The 18,845-nt window shown below is 50.8% G+C and overlaps 5 non-coding genes across 5 annotated transcripts; 4 read left to right on the top strand and 1 right to left on the bottom strand.

Moving 5' to 3' along the window:
• Window positions 1–1,728: 1,728 nt before the first annotated feature.
• Window positions 1,729–1,800, top strand: TRNAC-GCA. Its single transcript has one exon. It is a non-coding gene; the product is annotated as a tRNA-Cys (tRNA).
• Window positions 1,801–6,125: 4,325 nt separating this feature from the next.
• On the top strand, window positions 6,126–6,197 carry TRNAC-GCA. Its single transcript has one exon. It is a non-coding gene; the product is annotated as a tRNA-Cys (tRNA).
• Window positions 6,198–9,981: 3,784 nt separating this feature from the next.
• TRNAC-GCA lies at window positions 9,982–10,053 on the top strand. The gene has a single exon. It is a non-coding gene; the product is annotated as a tRNA-Cys (tRNA).
• A 3,047-nt stretch (window positions 10,054–13,100) lies between these two features.
• On the top strand, window positions 13,101–13,172 carry TRNAC-GCA. Its single transcript has one exon. It is a non-coding gene; the product is annotated as a tRNA-Cys (tRNA).
• Window positions 13,173–16,422: 3,250 nt separating this feature from the next.
• Window positions 16,423–16,494, bottom strand: TRNAC-GCA. Its single transcript has one exon. It is a non-coding gene; the product is annotated as a tRNA-Cys (tRNA).
• Window positions 16,495–18,845: the final 2,351 nt, after the last annotated feature.

Below are 18,845 nucleotides of genomic sequence, written 5' to 3'. Positions count from 1 at the left end.
TGGTCAAACTGCCCATCTTCTGAAGTCTGCTCTAGACCAGTGGTTCTTAAGGTTTTATTTTTAAAAGTTTTAAATTTGTTTATTTATGCATTTTGAGAGAGAGTGTGTGTGGCTGGAGGCAAAAAAAAGGAAGGGCTCAGGGGAGGAAGCAGCCGGGGCCAGTTCCTGTCGGCTGCATAGGCTATAGCATGCACTTGGGTTTTGTTCCACGGAGAGCGGTAAGCTACGGAGCAGAGCAGGAAACGTGGTCTCACTCATGTTGGAAACAATCGTCCGGGTGGAAAGTCAGTAGGGGGAGAACGGGAGGGGGAGACCTGTGAGGAGAGCATCAGGCAGGGTCAGCTGGGAGACGGACCCTGGGGCCTTGACCGCAGGTCCCAGTGGTGACCGCGAGAATCGCTCAGATGCAGACACGTTCTGACAGCGGAGCCGACAGGACTTGCTGCCGGTTTTGGATGCAAAAGAAAGAGGTGACCCAACAGTGGCTGGCAGGTGTTTGGCCCCAGTCACCGGGGAAAAATCCTTCCACTTAGGCTGGTGATACGGGGGCCGCGAGGAGTGAGGCCTGATCATTTGCTTCCGTCTGTGTTTGGTTTGAGAAGCCTTATTAGATCTCTGAGTGCGGGTATCAGGTATGAGGTGCTGGCTCAGGGAGGGTCACCCATGGACTTTTCATGTTCCTGTTTCTCCCCAGGGTTCATCTCCTTTCTCCGTCAGCTGTGGATAGTGGGGTTCTGCTCTAATACACATGCTCAGCTCTTGCCCATCTGACAAGCCCTTCCTTTGCCCTCATGCTTAAATATTAGCTTACCTGGGTTTAGATTGTAGGTTGGAGGTTGTTTTCTTCATATGTGAAAAATATGTATTTTATAATACTATAAAATATCAATAAAGACAACTTTATTCAATTACTCATCTCACCAAAGAGGGAAAAAAATGTTTTCATTTCAAAAATGCCATGGTTCAAGGGTCTACACATCTAAAGGTTATGTATATCAGTGCTTAATACTTTGAATTGTAATTCTCAACTACAACTTATTTTTTTAAATAGCGCACACAGTAAAGGAAGGAATTCCATGATTCAGAGAATATACATTTCAAACAATCCTTGATAATTATGACCATCCTGGGCTTCATCTGAGAATATGTATGTTTTGGGAGGAGGGAGGCAAGATGGTGAAGTAGGGAGCTCCGTACATTTCACTCTCCCCCATCTTTCAAACTGAGAATACGTATGTTTTTAAAATCCATAGACATTTAACAATGCAAACAGTACATTTGGGGCTGTGGAGATTTGAGGTATAGTTTGAGTCTTTTACTTTGGGGGGAAAACAGCGGGGTGGGGAGGGGGGCTTCTACTAAAATATAGATCTGCCCATTAGATCTCTTTAATTTTACTTTGTTTTATTTATGTATATATTTTCACTTGAATGTACAGCTTTTTAAAATAAGAATGTTTTCCTGATTATAATAAAGCAATAAAGACAGTATTAGAACCAGAGGAACAACATGGTCGAGTGATAACTACTTTCACACAGTGGAGGAGTCCTCGAACAAGAAGTGACCTCTGTGGGAAATGAAGGGGAGGCTGATGGCCAGAGGGCATCGCTCTGAGGGATGCACTTCTCTGAGTTCTGAGGGATGTGGCTTTCTGAGTCAGGTGTCCTGGAAGATACCTGGATATTGCAACAGAGTTAAAGGACGCTTATTAGGAAGTATATTGTATGTGGGGGTATAGCTAAGGGGCAGAGCATTTGACTGCAGATCAAGAGGTTCCTGGTTCAAATCCGGGTGCCCCCTAGAGATTTTCTTTCCTGATCATTGTGCGCCACATCCGTGGTTTCACCCCACTTGTTAATTAGGTGGATTTTTTAAAAATGTTTTTTATTTATTTCTAGGAGAGAGAGAGAGACAGCGTGAGCAGGGGAGGGTCAGAGAGAGAGAGGGAGTCACAGACTGAAACAGGCTCCAGGCTCCGAGCTGGCAGTCAGCACAGAGCCCGACGCGGGGCTCGAACCCACGAACCGCGAGATCATGACCCAAGCGAAAGTCGGACGCTCAACCGACTAAGCCACCCAGGCGCCCCTAGGTGGATTTTTTAATTGGGCTGATTTCCTGCAGAGGGCTCAGCAGCCTGGAAGTGGAAGTGGGAGGAGAAGCGGAAAGGGCATCTTCTGCCTCCGGAGATGGTTTGCTGGAAAAATTGCATTGCCCGTCCAGAATCAGGCCTTTTGCGACGACCCTCTGACCAACGTGTGTTTGGTGCTCTGTCTCCGGCACTAGTTCTCCTTTCGAGTGAGCAAGCAGGCGGGAGGCTGGGGGCACACACAGAAGCCGCAGCTCCGAGACATCCCAGGCCTCGGAGCCGGGAGCTCCGGGGCGCTGTTCACCAGCTGGGTCTCCACCCGGGGGGCTCTGATGCGGGAGGCCTGGGGGGGGCCCTTCTCACAGGAAAACCACGCACACCCCTGCCCTTCCCCCTTTAGAATCATCCAACGTGGCATCTTTTATGATGCTAGCGGTTGTGCGTACATGGCATGATGCATTGGTCGAAACCCATAAAACTGTAGGAGCCTTAATGTAAACTACAGGCTATTAATAATGTACCAATATTGGGGCGCCTGGGTGGCTTAGTCGGTTAAGCGACTGACTTTTGCTTAGGTCATGATCTCGCGGTTCGTGGGTTCGAGCCCCGCGTCGGGCTCTGTGCTGACTGCCAGCTCAGAGCCTGGATCCTGTTTCAGAGTCTGTGTCTCCCTCTCTTTCTGACCCTCCCCTGCTCACGCTGTCTCTCTCTATCCTAGAAATAAAATAAAAATAAAAAAAAAATAATGTACCAATATTCATTCACCAGTTTTAACAAATGTACCCACTAGCCCAAGGTGTTAATGACGTGAAAACTGGGGTGCCAGGTACGGTGAGGGGTGTAGGAGGCCTCTCTGTACTTTCTGCCCAGTTTTTCTGTAAACCTGAAACTTTGGTAAGAAATAAAGTCTACAACATACATATTTTTAATGATAGCAGGTGGGGACTCCCTGGATGGTGAATCAGAGACCATGTGATCTGTGTTCAAAGGACCCACCTAAGAGCCAAGGCACCTTCCCCTCTGCCCCCCCCCATGGGTATCCAGAACTCTTAACACAGCAAGTGGCCCCCGTCTTCCTTGGGCTGGCCTGAAGCCTGGGGCACTTCATGGAGGAGGGGCCCCTTTCCTGCCAGGCCTCCTTCTGCACCTGGCAGCTTCTCAGGCCCCCTGCCCAGGGCACCGGCTTTGAGAATCATACACATATGTTCTAAAAATCCCCCCATACCTATTCATCCCTCCCCGGCCCCTGTCCCCTGGCAACCACCTATCTCTTTACTGTCCGTAGTTTTGCCTTTCCCGGGTGGCATGTGGTTGGAGCATACTGTATAGAGCCTCTTCAGATTAGCTTCTGTCACTTACTATAGGCATTTAAGGTCCTTCCATGTCTTTTTGGGGCTTGACAGCTCCTTTCTTTTTATCACCGAATAATATTCCGTGGTATGGGCCTGCTGTCATTTTTAATTAGACTTGGTGTTGGCATTCTGGCAGGAAGGGGAGAGAGAAATTAAGAGTGCACGGGACCTTGATGAGCACCGAGTAACACAGGGAAGTGTTGAGTCACTATACCGTACACCTGAAACTAACATAACACTGTCTGTTAACTACACTGGAATTTAAAAGGGTGGGGGGGCGTAAGAGAGCAGCAGCAGATCAGGCCTTTGCTTCCCTCCGGCTCTGGCAGCACTACACGATTTTCTCCACTCCTCACCCTGGCCTTGATCCAGTCTCACTTATGATATTTGTGGTAGATATTTGTAACTATCTTTCTTACACCCTCAATGTTTGAAATTCCTTTCCATTTTGGGGGGATCTAGAGCTGTGCATGGCTGGTGGAAACCAGGGTGTAACTACGCTACAAAAGGGCAAAAGCACCAGGCTTCGCCCTCCTGCAAACCCCAGCAGGGCCCCAAGCTCAGCCGGTCGCATGCATGTGATTGAGACGCAGAACATGGAATGAGGCTCCCACAAGCAGGACAAGTCTGGAAGTTGCTCCGGGGGCCGGAGGGAGGGGGAGCACAGCTCTGGCATTGGCAGTGGGGCTGACAGTGACAGCCAGTGTACAGCGGGGGCATTATCAGCCCCCTAACCAGCATGCAGTTTGGGAGTAAATGATCCAGGACCCCCTCCCCCCCGGCTGCCCTTTAATTCTGCCCATTTTCTGAGTGTCAGTCTCGAGGTTTCCTTTAGTGGTCTGAGATTTTTGTCACCGTGCCAGTAATTTCCCTGTTTGTTTCATTTAGCCATGATCGGTTTCTATTTTTGAGACAGAATGCTGGCAGTGTGAAAATTGATACCAGAAGGAGGGTGCAGGAAGTGGAGGGAACATGGCATCGGCCATCTGGGCTTGTTGGGGCTAAAACGGTGAACATCTGGCTGGTTCTTCACGAATTGGGACCTGGCAGTCATTGACGCACAATGACAAGTCGACTATTGCCAGGGTCACGTGGAACAAAGTTCCTGATGAGGGCCAGGCCTTGATGTGCTAAGAACATCAGGGAGCACCATACAGTAAAGTGGCTGATTCCGTTGGCACTGGAACTCAGAGAAACAAAACGAAAGTCAAACCACCAAGCACACAGAGTCTTCTCTCTTACCCCTAAGTAACTGAAAAAGCCTCCAGCCAAAAGTAGGGTTTGATCCTGCGGGTTACCGACTTACAATGTCAGTTATATTAACAGTATCTTTGTCACATGCATGAAAGACAGGACACGAATCAGAAAAGAGCGGGATATTCACACCCATCCAGGGCGTATTCAATGGACTCCGAAACAATGGCCAAAACTTCAGGCTTGGAGGCTAGGAACCAGCTCCACCAAATGGATTTCGCCTTACCTGGGGGACCTGGCCATGCCAGGGAAGGGTGCCCAGCTCTCCAATCACATCCCTTAATAAAAAGATGGTGTTTTATAGGGTAGGCGAACAGCCAGCGACATGGAAGCAGGTGGATGATGCTAGAAACTTCCTGGATGGGGCGCTGCTTTGTTCTCACTGGAATACTTCTTTCGAATTCACGTTATATTTTTAAAGTGAGACATGTTACCTGTGTAACGCAGTAATGATAAAAGTAAGCTGCACAGGAATGAGAAAAGTATCTCCCCTCTTATACCGCATCTTCCGTTGCATAGCTCGGTACCCTCTGTGGTCTCTGAAAAGCGACTCTCACTGGTCTCTGATGCCACGTAACACAATATAAGTTACTGTCCTGGTGCCTTTTAGGAAGGACTGGGGTGTGTCCTCACCATGTGGGTGAAGGTGTGCCACGGGGAGGGAGTGAGGCTGGGGCGTGGGCACATGCAGGGCCTGGGCTCTCCTGCCCGCGGGGCAGAAGACAGAGATCTCTGACCATAAACCAGGGGTCCTTGCGCCAGGGCTGTGGGCCTCCCGCTAGCTTCCTTCCTTGCGCTGCAGGAAGAATTCAGGGGCTCCCATCCCTCTAAGGATCGGCCACGCCCCTAGGAAACTGCCTCCGGAGGCGATTGGGCTGGAAGAGGGGGGAAGATGTGAAGGAAAGGGGGCGAGAGAGCAAGCAAGGGGCAGGCTGGGGGGGCTGGGGTCCGCAGAAACCTGGTGCCGCCTGCCGTTCAGGTGCGGCCGTAGTGGAGAAGTGCCAGGAGGGGGCGCCTGGGTGGCTCAGTCGGTTAAGCGTCTGACCGGCTCAGGGCATGATCTCACGGTTCGTGGGTTCGAGCCCCGCGTCGGGCTCTGTGCTGACAGCTCAGAGCCTGGAGCCTGCTTCGGATTCTGTGTCTCCCTCTCTCTCTGCCCCTCCCCTGCTCGCGCTGTCTCTCTCTCTCTCTCTCTCAGAAGTAAATAGAACATTAAAAAAAAAAAAGAGAGAGAGAAGTGCCAGGAGACAAGCGAGGGGTCTCTGGGGAATTGGCAAGGCGGCGCCGTGGCCGCAGAGTGGTCTTGGGTGAGCTGCGGTGCACCTGCCGGTGTCACAGGCCGCGCTGGAATGAACGGAACGTGCAGCGCACTATGGAACGCTTGGCGCGGCGTCACAGGTGAAATAACGTAAAGAGGACCCCGTCCTGCGTGAGGGGGTATAGCTCAGGGGTAGAGCATTTGACTGCAGATCAAGAGGTCCCTGGTTCAAATCCGGGTGCCCCCTGCTGGCGCTCCGCTTTATTGCCTCCCTAGAGGAATGGCTTCCCAGCTGCCACATTGAATTTAATGTCATCCGTTGTCCTCCCCACCTCTTTCCCCCGCCCCTGGTGTTTTTTCAGGTGTCTTTTCTCCCGTGGCACCCGCTGGCTGCAGTTCTTCACCTCTCTGCGTCCGTGTCTTCTCCCCCCAGAGGGGAGGGTGCTCTGCACCTCTTTGCTCCGGGCTTGGCCGTGTGCATCAGTCTGGACCCAACCAGGAGACAGAAGCCACGCAGGAACTGAAATGGGAAATGTAATATAAAGAATGGCGTTATGAAAGGAGAGTAACTACAAAGTTGCAAAGAAAACTCTAAAGTTATTCCCCAGGGAGAGGGACCCGAGGAAGGACAAGGTCGGAAAGGGGGTCCCTCCCCAGAGCTTCCGCCTCGGGGCTGCAGCCTGCTCTCCAGGTGCTGCCCCCTGACGTGTTCACAGTCTCCAGGCGAGAAGGAAGCAAACCTCGTGGGCACAGGAGGGCCACGCGGAGACGTGACGCCTGGGGAGTGCAGCATCCGCACCTGGGGGGCCCTGGTACCCAACCCCTGAGGGGCAGGGCTGGCCGCCGCTGGCGGGTGCGCACAGGGAGTTGGGAGGGCGCAGGGGTGCGTCACCCGCCCAGCTAGGGCTACCAGGTCCACCGCGGGACTTCATTCTCCGGGTGCGTGCCTGGGTCCTCACACACCCACACCACTGACCAACCCTGCAGCAGAGACCAAGGGGAAGGGGGGAAACCGAAAAACGAAACAAAACAAAACAACACGTAGCAGCAAAGAGACAAGCCCCCTTTTCCCTGCAACATCCCTCCAGCGCCCTCTACTGACAGCTCTTAGCATTGCACTCACTTACTGGAGAAAGGCTTGGAGACGCCAGCTGGTTATTGCAGAGCAGGTATGGAAGCATGAATTTGGACCCAAGAGTCAAAAAAAATTGGTAACTGGCACACTGCGTGAGTTGCTTTGGCCAACAGGTTGTTAGCAGGCGTATCCGGGCAGGGGCTGTAAATCATCCTGCAAAGTTGGGTTTGTCCTCTGGCACTTCTGCTGTTCTGTGAGATGGGTTATCCTGTGAGCTGCTGCCCCTTCAGCCTGGGCCCCACAAAGGACACACGTGGTCCAACCTTAAGCCCAGCTCACCTAGAAAAGCAACACCCGCTGGACTCACAGCTTGAAGCCGGCTTACCCAGCCAATCCCAGCCTCCATCAATTGATTCACATTGAATGTTCTGACCCAGGGACATGAGAATAAATGCTTATTGTGTGTCACTGGTTTGGGATGTTTTTGCAACACTCTTATGAATAAGACTGGCAGATACTAAAACTGACATACAGGAGGGGCCTCCTGCTATAACAAAAGCCTAAAGTACATGGCGTGATGAAGGAGTGGGCAGCTGGGAAATTAGTGGGGTAGCTATTGTTGAGGGCAGGGAATACAGAGGCTCATGATAACCTGGAAGGCAGAAAGTGTACTTGAACTTGTAGTGTTAGGGGTAGGATATTACAAGGAAAAATACTGAATGCATGAGCTATTTTGTTACAGGTGTTTTTGATAAGGCACTACAAAAAAGATTTGAGTTCAGAAGAGAAGTTACTGATTTGCCATCAGAATTTAGAGGCAATCTAGGTAGCTCAGAATTGCACAGTGAGAGAAATGAAACCATTCCCTCTAAAACAAAGGTGAGGCTGTTATTGTATCACTTTAGCAAAAATGCTAAGTCCAGAGCCTCCCAGTAAGACATAGTCCGAAACCAAATTGAGCTTAATGTGCTCATAGCTTAAACGGACTTCATTAAAAGCACTGAAGAATTAAGCCGGTGCCAAGTATATGCTCTAAGTTGGACAAAAGTATTCCTAGAAAGACTAAGGATGTGCCTGAGTACTTAAAAATGAGCTGGAGGTAGAGTATACATCAAAGAGAATTGTGGTCATGGCTTTTGTCACATGGAGTCAAATACAGAGAAAACCCACACATTGCTTGAGAGAGCTGTATTGGCAAAAGCGTTACTAGTGTGGACAAAAAGTCACCAAGACTGGGAAGTAAAAGGACCTGGGTTTTCAGCATTCTACAGGAGAAAACAAGCTGAGAAGAATGCCCACCCACCAAAAAGGACATGTTTCCCAAAGATCTCTTCAGGTGTTTCAGAGAAGAAGGAAGGAAAAACAGGAAGACGTCTTGGAGGGTGGGCCCATGAGTCATGCAGAACAGTGGGTGGGGAGCTCTCTCTAGGTAGCAGAACCAGAGCCTAATCAAGGAATATTCCCTACTACTGGAATGCAGATGTTGTGTGCCACTGAGTTGAGTTGGGGGGGAGGGGTTGTTATACAATATTACTCTAAAAAGTCTGGCGAATACTGAAATCGGTATCTAGAGGGGGGCTCTGTCTGTAACAAAAGATAAAAGGGGAGCATGGCCACCTAGCATTTCAATGCTTATGACTGTGTGTGTTTCCCATGGTGATCAATCATTGAATGTTAACATTTACTGCCGTAAGTCTGTTCCTGCACCATCGCTGGACTTGGGGTGTATGAGTGGTAGATAATTTGTTTCTTGAGTTTATAGGTCTCTGGATTGAGAGAAGCCTTACCTGGATCTAACATATATCGTAAGATCCTGGACTTCGTCTGACTGAATGAGGCATTGGAGGCTTTGGGATAAGGCTGAGCAGCCTATGTGTGGGGGAGAGATGTAAGAAGTTATGACCAAGCGGGCAGATGATGGTAGATTAAAATGTTGGCTCCAGTTCTGCACTTTTTCTCTGTGTGCCCTTTGCCACAAGACTTTTCACATCCTCCCATGAGAAGTGAATCGATTTGGGGGTCAGTCAGTTAAGCATCAGACTCTTGATTTCAGCTCTGGTCAGGTCTCATAGTCGTGAGATCAAGCCCTTCATTAGGCTGAGCATGGAGCCTGCTTGAGATTCTCTCCCTCCCTCTCCCTCTCCCTCTGCCTGAATGCACATTCTCTCTCTCCCTCTCTCTGAAAAAAAATAAAAATAAAAAAGATAAGTTTCCCTGCCCTTGATTTAAGGCTTGGTCCTAAGACTTGCTTTCACAGATGCGATATTAGCACGTGTGATATCAAGAGAGGCTTGAAATCTGCTTGTGTACTTGGGCTTGACTTGTTTGCACTTCACCACTGCCAGGAGAAAAGTTTCCCTGCTAGCTGTGACTCTTCCAACCTGGACCCAGGAAGGAACAGACTTGGAGCAGACCTGTGCCCAACTCACATTAAAAAAAAACCAAGCACCAATGGACTGCCCCCCACCCCCTGCCCCCGCTTGAAGCAGAGCCACCAGGTTGAGCCCAGACTAGATCTACTGGCTGTTATCCATGTTGCTGATCCTGTGAACATGAAAAGAAATGCTCATTGTTGCATGCATCTGAATCTGGGGATGGTTTGTTATGAAGCATTATCATGGACATAGCTAATACAGGCCTGCTTCTTACACTTCCTATCCCTTTCCCCCACCCCCCAGGTACTGAGTGAGGGGAGAGGAGGAGACTGAAGTTTAGGGAAGGAATTCAGGTTGTGGCTTCAGAGTGGAAAAGTGCTATTAGACCAGCGAGGAGCCCCTGAGGGAGAGGGGGGATGAAAGGGTGAACTCCTGGCTCAAGGATGGTCTCCAGTCAGTTTCTAATGAGCTTGTCAGTTTCGCAGATCCACCAAGAGTGAATACAATGTACAGTACACTGTGGAATGCTTGGGCATTGTGTCACAGGCTAACTATGCTAATGAGGAATAGGAATGTAGCAAGGGGGTATAGCTCAGGGGTAGAGCATTTGACTGCAGATCAAGAGGTCCCCGGTTCAAATCCGGGTGCCCCCTGTAGGTGGCTTACCTTATTGACAAATACATGCCTAAGTTAGGCTCCTGCTGGTCTCCACCGCCACCCTCCTTTTCTCAGGTGACTTCTGGGATGTGCCACACATCATGGTGCTGTTATGAATGATGTATGTGTGGCAGAATGTCCTAAGCTCCTCTTAAAAGTTTACCTTATGATCAGCAGTTACCCAGCCTGTCTGCAATTACTTAGGGATCTTAGTAAAGATCCCTTTAGTCGGACAGAGGAAGTACCTGGGGACTTTTGCTTTGGGGAGGCACACTCCCCTCCCCTGCTAACTTCAGTTGTAACATCCAGTGATTCTAAGTGGCTAGAAAAATTATTTTGGAACGTACAACACTATGTAATTTTAAATAACATTTGGCGGTGAACATCAATGATTTTTCAAGTTAGTGCCTTCAGCCAAGGACCGAGGGAATGTAAAAGGTGGGCTGTAGGCGCAGAGAGCAGCCAGGTGTGCAAAGGGGAGAAAATGCAGGAAGGCAGGGAAGGTGTGGGCATGCGAGGGCGGTGACAGATCATAACCGAGAACTCGACTCTGCTTTAATTTCTTTTTAATGTTTATTTATTTTTGAGAGAGAGAGAGAGACAGAAAGCAAGCAGGGGACGGGCAGAGAAAGACGGAGACACAGAATCTGAAGCCAGGCTCCAGGCTCTGGGTGGTCAGCTCAGAGCCTGGAGCCTTGCTTCAGATTCTGTGTCTTCTTTTCTCTCTGCCTCTCCTCTGCTCACGCTCTTTCTCTCTCTCTCTCTCAAATAAATAAACATTAAATAAATTTTTTAAATCCGTCTCCTTTCAGATAGAAGCATCTCCTGTTTAAGTGACACAGACCTTTGGAATTATTGCGCTTTTTTTAAAGTTCTTATTTTACCTTGAAAGAGAGTGTGAGCAGGGGAGGGGCCGAGAGAGAGGGAATCCCAAGCAGGCTCTGCACTGTCAGTGCAGTGCTGATTCGGGGCTCAAACTTCCGAACTGTGAGATCATGACCTGAGCCAAAATCAAGAGTCGGACGATTAACCGACTAAGACAGCCAGGTGCCCAAATCGTTGCTTTTTTTTTTTTTTTATGTTTTATTTATTTCTAGGAGAGAGAGAGACAGCGTGAGCAGGGGAGGGTCAGAGAGAGAGGGAGTCACAGACCGAAAGAGGCTCCAGGTTCTGAGCTGGCAGTCAGCACAGAGCCCAACGCGGGGCTCGAACCCACGAACCGCGAGATCATGACCTAAGCGAAAGTCGGACGCTTAACCGACTAAGCCACCCAGGCGCCCCTGCTTTTTTTTTTTTTCCCTAAAATAAAACTAACTTGTGTGAGAAAAGCAAATAGGTCATTTCAGAGATGTTTATAATCTACTTATCATTCTCTTACAAAGATGAAGCTATTCTTCTATGATGTTCTTAACATCAAAAGGGACAGATTACTTTTTCATGCCAATAAAAAAGCTTTTAAGACACTTTCATAGTGGATTCAGAGTATTTTTCTGTATGGCGGCTGCTACCACAATTGATTTAGCCAACCCTCCTTCGTTGGGCCCCTATACGGTTTCTAACTTCCACTCGTACAGAAAGATCTGCAAAGGGTCCTGTTCAAGATGCTTGTCTGTTTTTCATCTCATTTGTTCCCTATGTGCTACCCCAGTTTGGATGATGGTCCTTTCTCTGGATCCTTGGGGTCTCTGTGATTTTTGGGCCTCATAATGGTATCTTCCAAGGGAAAGGAAGAGACCCCTGGTCCCAGTCTAGGAGATAGTAAAGCCTGCATTCGGTGCTCAGATAGCCAGTCCTCGTATCTGGTCCCACGTCATCCCGCTGGGCTGAACTGCTGGTTTGGGCCATGACCTCTCTGGTAAACACATCTCCCTTTAAAGCAAGGAGTAAAGAACGAGAAGAGTGGGGAGCAGAGTCAGCAACGTAAGACAGCCCAGGGAAGCCCATCGTGCAGGGGGATTAGGGATGGTGGGCCGGGGAAGTAAAACCTGAGTGGGAGGGAAGGAAAAAAGGGAAGATTCCAGCTCTAAACAATGATTGGTGCTCCACACGGGGACTGGGGAAGAGGCTGCAGAGCTCTCGGCAGGGAAGATTTCTAGAAGTCTCCAGAGAAGGACAGAATAAGTTCAAAGTCAGGCGGAGGGCTGTCTGGACGAGGTTAGGCAGTCAGGTCCCGCTAGTGCACCAGAGATGAGAAGTGACAGTGCACGGTGGCCCCTCGGGCACAACCACACAGGGGAATGCGATGCTCACCAGAAACCCCAGTTGAGGGCCAGAGCCTCTGACTGTATATGAGGGAGTCCCTGCCTCCAGTCTGTGTGTCGCCTGTTGGCCCTTGCTTTTGCTCTGACCTCCTGTTTGCCAGCACCCTGTCCCGTGTCTGTCCTCTGGTGACCACAAATCCCTCACTCTCGTTTCACCGCTTTTCATGCACGGCACGCTTGCTTCTGTCACCAGCACATGGAAGAACGCAACAGATGGAGACTAAGAGGGAAAAAGAAGATATGAAAGGGGTTGTTCATCTCCTGCCCAGTTTAGTGCAAAGAGGCCCTCTAACCATGAACGTGGATTCTACTTGTAACTTGGTCATTAAACCAAGCGTGTTTGGTTTGGGCGTGATTTGAATTACTTCCCCCCTCCCCAAACTATACCATGTGAGGCACAAAGTAAATCAATAGCTCCAAAATCATCAGGAGCTTGTTAGAAGCTCATGGTGTCCCTTGTCGCCTTCCGCGAGAGCCTGGCTCCCAGGTGGGGCCCAAGCCCTGCCTCCCCTCCCCCAACCTCTGTCTGAGGCCCGTTCTTCCAAATGAGTCTGAAAGATGTTCCATCTGCAAACCTCAGTGGATCAATGCCAGTGCCTACAGCCAGGGGCCGAGGGGAGGAGGAGGTTATAAGTGGAGGTGAGGGGCAGGGGTGGGCGTAGGGAGTAGGGCACGTTTGCGTGTTAGGATGGCCGTGCGCCACTAAGAAGCATCTGGAGATGGAGACTGTCAGGGTGTGGCTGTGCAGGATTAAAGAGTTTATTAGACACCTAAAAGCAGGTGGGGGTATAGCTCAGGGGTAGAGCATTTGACTGCAGATCAAGAGGTCCCTGGTTCAAATCCAGGTGCCCCCTCATTATGCCTGCTTTTGTCCCTATCACAGCTGCGTGTCCCCCACATTGAAACCTCTATGAGGAGAGAAGAGATGGACCTGGACCCCTCCATTTCACCTCCTGTGTTTCTCATAGACTCAAGTGGGCTCCACCACCCCAGCCTCTCTGGTGGCTTCAGGTGGGTATTTGTGTTATTCTTTGACTGCCCAGCACCTGAACCCCAACCCCAACTGAGTCTTGGAGGAAAGCACAGCTTTGCAACCTGCTCTACCAAACAAATGTGCCAAATACTCGCCCGGGGCCTGGGGCCCAGCTCAGACTTTACGGAGTGAATTTCATTGCAGGACACAGAGCTCTGGCTCCTCTGCGGGGCTGGTGGGTCATCCAGCGCCCATTGGGGGTACGGTGGCCTCTGCCCCCACATGGTGCTCTGCTGTGCCCTCGGCTGTGATTTTGGCCGCTGGAATCCCTTTGAGCCTGGCTCTCCCGCCCTCCGGTCTGGGGTCTGGGGCTCCTGCCACCTGCCAGTGATGGTCGAGTCTGTTTCCATCAGACAGAAGCAGATCTGGGTTCGCACCTGTGTGCGTGACCGGTACAGAAGCGGGTACAGGGAGTAATTTGCAAGCGAGAGGGCCTCGGAGAAGTGGGGGGTGTGGGAATGGGGGGCTGCCTGCCAGATCGAGTTGTGCCGAAGTCAGTAAAATCCAGTTGGTCCCTCCTGGGTAGGAATCCAGCAGGCCAGAGTCCATGGAGGCGAAACAGCTCAATAAATTGTTGCCTACGGTCAACGGACACAAAGAGCCCACTGAGCGCGACAGGCCTGGTGGCTGATTCTAACACACTGGGAACGACTGGATCAGAGGTTCCGTTTCTTCATTCGGGGCTCCGAAGGACACACAGGGCCTCCCGGTGACCGCGCTGACAGAGTCTACAGCACCACATGACAGAGTGGAACGCCAGAGGCAAGCTATGATCCTGTGGTTGCCGAATTCGCTTCGAGTCAGAGCCTCCTCTGTCTCTTGCGTGAAAGCTGGGGGTTTTGCCAGGGGAGAACGGTACTTCCAAAACCACAGAGGGGATTTCTGAGAGCATGGGGAGAAATCAATACCAACTCCAGATGCCGCCCGTCCCCAGGGATGTCTTCTTACACCGGGACTGACAGGGTTGCTTGCAGAGGGTCCAGCGCCCCTGCCCCCCAAGTTGCCCACTCACTGCTGGTGACGGAAAACACCCAAGGGGGCTTTCGAGCCCATCAGAATCTTTGTGCTTCAGGTGTGGAACCCCCATGGCTTTAGGAGAGGACAGTGTGGGGTCCCCTGCAAGGAGGAGGTGTGGATGTGGTCTGACTGTCCTGGGCAGTGGCTCCGCCAGCAAAGTGAGAGTCCCCATGCCCGTTCTGAAGGCTTTTGGGCTTTGGTACCCCAAACAGGCATCCCTGCCCCCTCCAGGTGTGCTGAGCCCCAGATGTGAAGCCTTCCGAGGCAGATGGGGCTGCTCACGGGGAGGGTGGCTTCAGCCTTCCCGGCCAAATGCCTCCCCTTTACTCAGCTCAAGGATTTGGCCTTGGGATGAAGAAGAAGCTTCTCCAACAGAAGAAGCTGAGGGAGAGGGGAGGTGGGGGCAAGAACGGATGAGCCCCGGAGGAGGTGCAGTGAGGAGGGAAGGTGATCGGAACACAAAAGTGTACCAGCCAGAGACAGAAGGTGGGGGGGGGGGGGCGGTACTGGACAGGGCGGAGGGGCTTCTGCATACTCAAATGAGAGGCCAGTGGGAAAGGGTACGGAGCTGATGGCCAGGAAACGGCGAGTCGGCCAGGACACGGGGCCGACGGGAATAAACAGCAACTACTGGGTATTGGGGGGTCCAGTGGCCACAGTCGAAATGGTGTCATTCAGGAAGCAATTTGAAGTGACCTCCTGGCTCAAGGGGAAAGATCTGACTGCAGGTCAAGTGGTCCCTGGGTCAGATTTCCAGGCCGCTGTGAACTGATCTCATTTAGTGTGGGGTGGACAGCATTCTGGTCATTATTTGGGAAGGTCTATCTCCTCCAGCCCAGAGCAGCCTCGGCTCTGGGGAGGAGGAAGCAGCTAAAGGCAGCAGGCCACGTCGTGTCTTGCCCCAGGTTTGGGAAGTGGAAGGAGTCCAAGACCAGCCATGTGAGATCTGGCCCAAACCCTGTTATTAATCAGGTGTGTGCGCTTGGGAAGATCTCTTAATTACGGCCTCTTTTCAAGCCTGTAACATGGGGCACCGAACTAAATTGGTGGTTTCCAATTCTGACTTTCCACGGGGCTTGTTCATCCCATGGGCTTGTTAAAAATAGAGTACGTTGGCCCCACGCCCGACTCTTCTGATCCAGGCAGTCTGCTCCAGAGCCCGTGAGCTGTATTTCCAAGAAAGCACACTCCATTGCTCTTCCCACCTCTCACACCAGATGCCGTGATGGGCAATCCACCTGGGACCCTTGACCTTAGAGCCCTCCGGGAACTCTGCTTTGACACTGGCACCCTTGACCGTGGGAGGCTGGTGTGAGCAGGGGACTGTGCAGAGGGGGATGGTGGGCAGGAATCCCATGGACTGACTAGACATGAGGGGTACGTCAGTGTCTCAAGGAGTTCTGGAATTAATTACGGAGGCCAGAAGTCGGCCTGTCACAGTGAGGTGAGCTTTTAAGGACAGGTGCTCCTTAGTGCTCTTGTCCTTACTGATTTTGGGAATGTGGTTCAAGTTTCCTTTCCCTCACTGGAGCCCGTGACTCTACACTGAGGAGAGAGAGAAAAGGCCGGGGAAGGTCTGTCCTCCGCCATCTTCTACACTGCCTCACTCCTTGGAGTCAGTCCTACAGAGCCAACCGGAATCCTACTCTTCTGCAGGGGTGGGTCTGAGTCTACAGCAGGCTCGGAGCCTCAGACCAGGGGCCCTGGCCTGCAGCCAGCATGCTGGGCTCAGAACACTACGCAGCTGGCTACCTTGAGGTCCTGTTGGCTCAGCTACCCCTGTCTCCTGGGTCACAGCCCAAGTGCGATTCTACGGAACCCACAGTGGGAACCAGATACACACCCCCCTCTGTGGAGAGGGTGGAGAAGTGTGAATGTGAAATCTCAGGCTGGAGCAGAACGAGACCCCGAGGCTGCAGGGATCTGTGCCTTGTCGACCTGATCACATACAAGTCACTGTGTCCTCAAATTGAGATGAGGCCAGTGCTCTCTGAAGAGTTGTGGGGGACCATGTGATACAGTACCCCCACTTGTGATTAAAAGTTAATTAAGGAAGGGGGCACCCGGATTTGAACCGGGGACCTCTTGATCTGCAGTCAAATGCTCTACCCCTGAGCTATACCCCCTGAACTGGTATAGCAATGTATTGTTAACACCTTGTACCTGTGTCAATATGCCGGCGTTCAGTTCAAGAAACCAACCCTGCCTCTTCCTGTATCCCTTCTGTGTGCACCCGGCCGCGGGTGCCCCAATAGCCTCGTTGACCCTTACAGGTGGGCAGACCCTTAAAATCATCCAGGTAGCAACTAAATATCTCTAGCAACTACAGCTATCGACCATCCACTGCACGTCAGGCACAGTGCAACGGTGACGTACCCGTGACCAGGTGACAGCGCCTTCCCCTGTGCTGTAAGAAGGATCAGAGCCCATGTCCGAAGGTTCTTTAATCACATAGAAGAAGGTCCACGAGAACTTGGCAAGTGGAAAGGCAGGTTGCAAAACAGTGTGTCTGCATGAAATTATATGTGACCTCAGCTTCTTTCCTGTACTTTTATGTATCTTTCAGGCTTTCCATATTGAGCACGTGGCCTTAGGAAAACTATACTCTAGGAGACCTCTATTCCTAGGAATTTCTCCCTCTAATACTCATATGAGCACAAAGACACACATATGTAGAGATTCACTGGAGCATTTTACTTTTTTTGTGTTTGCAATAAGCTGGAAACCACCTAAATACCCATTGACGGGGATTAAGCTACAAACATGGTATCAAGAATGGGCTGTGATGCAACAGGAAAAGATAAAATAGGCCCGGAGCACTGCCATGGGAGGACTCGTAAATAAGATTGTTAAGGGCAAAAAGCAAAATGTGGGGCATGTGTATGATGCAAGCTCCTTCAGTCGGTTGGGCGTCCGACTTCGGCTCAGGTTGTGATATCAGGGCTCATGGGTCCAAACCCCACATCGGGCTCTGTGCTGATAGCTCAGAGCCTGTTTCGGATTCTGTGTCTCCCTCTCTCTCTGCCCCTCCCCTATTCATGCTCTGTCTCTCTTTGTCTCAAAACTAAACATTAAAATTTTTTTTTAAAGATTCCATGTATACCTATAGTTATAAGATAAGAAAGATTATACACACAAAGGTATTTATGTATACACATATATTAAATTTTTATTTATAAAGTACATAATATATATTTAATATGTTTAAATATAAATTTTTATACTTTAAAATATTTTGTTATATAAATAACAAATGTATATACATATATGTTTTATGTTATGTTATTTTGTTATGCATTGTGTATTAATATTTTATGTTATACATAAAATGCATATATTTTTCAATTTTCAAAATGTTTTTATTTATTTTTGAGAGAGAGAGAGAGGAAGACAGAGTGTGAGTTGGCAGTGGGCAGAGAGAGAGGGAGGCACAGAATCCGAAGCAGTTTCCAGGCTCTGAGCTGTCAGCACAGAGCCAACGTGGGGCCTGAAACCACAAACCGCGAGATCATGACCTGAGCTGAAGTCGGATGCTCAACGACTGAGCCACCCAGGCACCCCTAAAATGTATATAGTGTATATAACATATGTATAAAATATATAATCTCCTCTGGAAGGAAACAAACCAAACAGCTACTGCCAAAGAGTGGGTGAGGGGTTCTTTAATTTTCCAATTTGCACATGTGATAACCCAATGTCCGCACAGGCCCGCCTTCCAGGTACTGAGTGGTTAAAAGCAACCAAGAGAAAGCACTGCAGGTGTTCCTTCCTTCCCTGGGGCAGCTGCACGCATCCTGAGGCCTCCCTCTAGGCTAGAGCAAGGCCCCTCGTGGTTTGTCCTTCACCCACCGCCTCGCTGTGCTTGTGCAGCACTTCCCATTTCTGCCGGTTTTCAGCCCCTCCCCCCACCCCCCTCCAGTGCTGTGACTGCGGTTTCACACCCTGGTGGCCCACTGTCCACCCGGCTAGGACCCAAGCTGTCCTCAGCGGGTCTGGGGGCGAAGGACCAGCCTGCCCCTCAGCTGCACACTATGCTCTTCCTCGCCTGCCTTCTCGGCCCCGGCCTCCCAGCCTCCCGAGGGCCTCTCGGACCTCAGGCTCTGGTGCCGGGGCTACGGGAAAAGCATGCTCGAGGGGCATAGAACCCGTGCAGGAGTTCACCACCCAGGTCAGCTGAGATTCACAATAAAGTCAAAGGGTGATGACGCCATTTCCGAAGGGAAAGGAAGGTTTTTCTATTCACACTTGGAGCAAGACAATGGTGGAGGGGACAGGCCCCAGCCCAAGGATGGGGGCTGCGCACAGGGCCTCACACACAACACACGGCCTCTTTCCTGTGAGAGGGAGATGGCTGCATCGGGGGGCGGGGGGGCACTAGGGAGCCCTCGGGAGGGACAAGACAGAGAGGGACGATTCCGTGGGCCCCCAGGGGGTGAGGGGGAGATGGAAGGCCCCTCTGCCTGCTGTGGACCTTGAC

Source organism: Hyaena hyaena, unplaced genomic scaffold, assembly GCF_003009895.1.
Source record: "Hyaena hyaena isolate Hyena2069 unplaced genomic scaffold, ASM300989v1 scaffold_471, whole genome shotgun sequence".
NCBI lineage: Eukaryota > Metazoa > Chordata > Mammalia > Carnivora > Hyaenidae > Hyaena > Hyaena hyaena.
Note: the sequence above shows the minus strand (reverse complement) of the source record. Positions and strands in the feature narration are given on the sequence as shown.